Raw genomic sequence first — 3,746 nt, 5'->3', positions numbered from 1 at the left:
AAAAACATACTCAAAACAGTTTTATTTTCACTTACTTATAATTTTGTAAAACAGGCTTACCTTAGCTCTGATGAAACAAACAACTCAAGTTTCACTGCAATGAATACTGTCTGCTGAATTGGGGAATAAAGGTGATTTATAAAGGTTTTTTTCAGTCAAGCATCAACCAATCAGCTCTAGTGGAATGCACATGATACATAGGATTTTGTAAAAAGCAAAAGATTGCCACAAGATTAAAAACAAATTCCTGTTCATTCCTGCCAAAATGTGGTGTTATTTTCCATTTTTCTGTGCATTTGTCCATGCAGTAAACACAAAGCCACTAAGACATGAACAAGTGGATGATGTATCATAAAAGCTATTGAGTAAGAATTCATTGTTTTCCTCATGAGAGCCAAATTATAATCAAAACAAGTAAAAGTTAGCAGCTCAGCTGAGAAATTATTGTTATTATGATGCCAGATACATATGTGGCAGGAGCTACATTTGTAAAAACAGAAAACAAAATATGTAAAGCCTTAATAGTCAATGTTTAACCGAGAAGGTTGTAGATCTAGACAAGCATTTGCAATAAAAGCTTTATTTTTATGACTGAATCACAGAATGCCTTTTGTATACCTGTGTCTCAATAGCAGGTAACTTCATTACATCATACTTTTCTCTTTGGCCCTGATTCAGGCTCACCACAGTGAGCTTTAGCCCTCACTTTGACTTGAACAAGTGCATAACAAAACAAGTGTTAGTCTTTTTTTGGGTATTTTTGATATTTGTAGTTTTTGACAACTCCTTAAAGTCGCAGTGCTTGTTTTAAATTAAAAAGACAACTCCTACCTTTTTGCTTTTTATACTTTTATTTGTTACTCAGAGATAAGGACTGAAATATATTGCAGTTGAAACTTGCATTTTTTTTCTCTGCATCCATGTTTATGTAAGGCATAGAGTATTGCACCTTTGAGTAAAACCTTGGTTTTACATTTCTCCTTCTTAGGAAACATTAGGTCTGTTTGCTTTTGTGTTCAGTAGTCAAATAACTACTGCAATAACAGCTGCTACTGGCCAGTTGTCAGAGGAAATGAGTAAACAATTTCATTGTTTATGATATTGTTTTCCAAGGTTGAGGCTGAGGGTGTCGTGGATAGAGAACCGTTGTTTCTAACACCAAAAATATTAAATTAAAAACACACATAGAATAGCTGAGTTACAGTTTTGGCCTAAACTAAACTTGTTTAATTCATGGTAATTTTTATGCATTCTACTCTTCACATGCACAGGTGACAGGAGACAAGAGAAGCACAGATTGCATTGGTGAAATGGTTTATTTTGCCCATCAGAAGGTCATTCAGCATCCAGCGTCATTTGAACGGGAGTAAAATCATCTCTGAAGCATTAACGCAGGTATTGCAAGAAAAGAGACAGTTGTGGTATTTTCTTTCTTTGATTTGTTTAAAGTAATAGGACAGTATTAACTGTATTGAAGCAATCAGTTCAGGTCATGCTGTTGAAATTCTTGACTGGTACACAAACGGAGAAGGGTTGCCATCCATCCTGCAAAACAAAGAGCTGCGTGATCTTTTTTTGTGCCAACTTAGCCAATGCAAAATAGCAAATACAAAAAAAATTATCTACACTTTTCCCACTAATTCAAGGAAACTCAGTGTTTCTGAATTATACTCACATTAAAGACATAATCAAGTAAGAAATGGGGAATACAGGACTGTTATTCAAAAAGAAAAAAAAAAACGATCGCCCCAATGCACATAACAGTGTTATAACAAGCGTTATTTTGTGTGCTCCGCACAGCACAGAACGTAGTGGGAATCACAGTTTTGGGAAACACACCATGCTGAATGAGGGGCTACTCACCAGGTTAGGGGGCGGGTGTGGCAGGGGTGGGGGCGGGGGTGTGGCCGGGGGCATTGAGAAGGCTGAGAAGAAACTGGAGAATGCCATTCATGCCATTTTCCATGAAATTCTGTGGAATAGAGACAAGATAGATCAAGATCACATCAGCTTCATAGGTTGGGGAGGAGCAAAATAATGCTCCTGCAAAAATGATGATTAAAGCGCCTTCTGTCATGAGAAAAAGCTTCAAAAGAAAAAGCATACACATACCATAGTTTAGTGAAATAGTATGGCTTCATTAATGGTAATGTAACATCGTATTCATTTCAAATGTATGAACTTTTTGTATGCAAATACAATGAGCTTCTTAATATTTTAAATTTTATTTGCAAACAGAACCATCTTCTGCGTTTCTTAATTAATATGCCTGCTAATCTGAACAAAGCAGGTACATACCTCATTGGAGTTGGAATTTGACGCGTGGGCCAGATGAGTCAGATCAATGTCAGCCTGCACAAAGAAACAAACACACACACATCAATCAGACCAAAGGCTGAAGGTTTCTGAGCTGGTACCCATGGCATGACTCTTCACTCATATACATCAATGATTTTGTAATTGTGTTTGCCATAGTTCACAAATAAAAGGGAAACTTACTGGCACAGCCAGGCTCAGTCCAATGAGACACATCAGAAAGATGACAGTCTTCATCTTTAATCTGGTGACTACAAGCAAAAATTAAAAGCACCATCAAAATATCAGGTAGGTCTTTGTCTATCTTTTAATGTCTTCATTACAATGATATTTACATACTCTGGTGTAGGTGCAATTAATACGCTTTCTGAAAAGTAAAAATGATGTTACAAAGAGGGATGTTCAAAGGCATGAATGGTAAATTCAGGCTTACCTTTCTGTTCCAACAGGAGTGTCGTTAAAAGTTTAATGCGTTTGAGAGTACCTGAGACCCGCTGGAGGATCTTTTAATATGCAGCTCTTACGAAAGGGCGATGATGTCACATTCGCGTCATGCAGCGTGTTTGTTATTAGCGTTATCATTACTGTGGATACTTTTCCCCATAAAAATGAACATGTTGAAATATTTAATTGCAGCGGTATCACCAGTCAATGACAACATTAATCTCGAACCATTAGCAGTTCAAACAATTGTGTCACACGTGGATTTGTTCACATCCCCTGGCAAGATTCCCTGTGTTGTCCATTCTGCTTGTAAGAGTCATCATCTGCAATGATAGAAATGTGGAATGTTGAATTAAATGTGCATTTCTTCAAACTGAAATAAAACAGAAAAGTCAGTGAAAGTCAATGAAAACCTTTTATGGGTTATTATTGCTGCCTCGCTTTTTTTGCTTAAATCCACTGTATGATGTGTGGCTTTCTGGCGCCTTTTGTGGATATGAAACTCAAAATACTGATGAGCTATGCTGAAAGTAGAATTTTATCCGCTGAGCAGCTTTTAGACAGTTCTCGGGTTTTTATTGTATAACTAGATATAATATGTTTTTTCTTCACTGCTGGGTGTTCTGTGTGTTTTTGTGTTATTATGATAGTTATTTATATGTGTAATATTTACTTGTTATATCACATGTTTCAATATGCAAAAAGCCAGACAGAATACTGAATTGACCTCAAGGACAGTTTCCAAGCCACATGAGTTCTTGCTTCACCTTAATCCATGTGCAATACCAAATCTTCCTTACTTATCCCAACATTAATTGGCTTTACTCTATTACTCACTTTCAAAATGGCCCTTCCTCCCACACCATTTCAGACTTATGATGAATCACAGTTTGCAGAGGAGATCACACCGCTGAAGTTACAGTATTGCAATAGAGATCACACTGCTGTAATCATATGTATCCTGCTGTAGAAGTGACCAACGTGCT

At 36.8% G+C, this 3,746-nt stretch overlaps 1 long non-coding RNA gene across 1 annotated transcript; it reads right to left on the bottom strand.

Moving 5' to 3' along the window:
- Positions 1–1,891: 1,891 nt before the first annotated feature.
- Positions 1,892–2,800, bottom strand: LOC118769407. The gene is made up of 4 exons (XR_005004494.1): positions 2,750–2,800; positions 2,500–2,567; positions 2,299–2,352; positions 1,892–1,972 (listed from the first exon to the last, which is right to left on the bottom strand). It is a non-coding gene; the product is annotated as an uncharacterized LOC118769407 (long non-coding RNA).
- Between the last annotated feature and the right edge of the window lie 946 nt (positions 2,801–3,746).

The sequence above is a fragment of the Megalops cyprinoides genome, chromosome 22, assembly GCF_013368585.1.
Source record: "Megalops cyprinoides isolate fMegCyp1 chromosome 22, fMegCyp1.pri, whole genome shotgun sequence".
Lineage (NCBI taxonomy): Eukaryota > Metazoa > Chordata > Actinopteri > Elopiformes > Megalopidae > Megalops > Megalops cyprinoides.
This window is presented reverse-complemented; position numbering and strand designations above follow the sequence as displayed.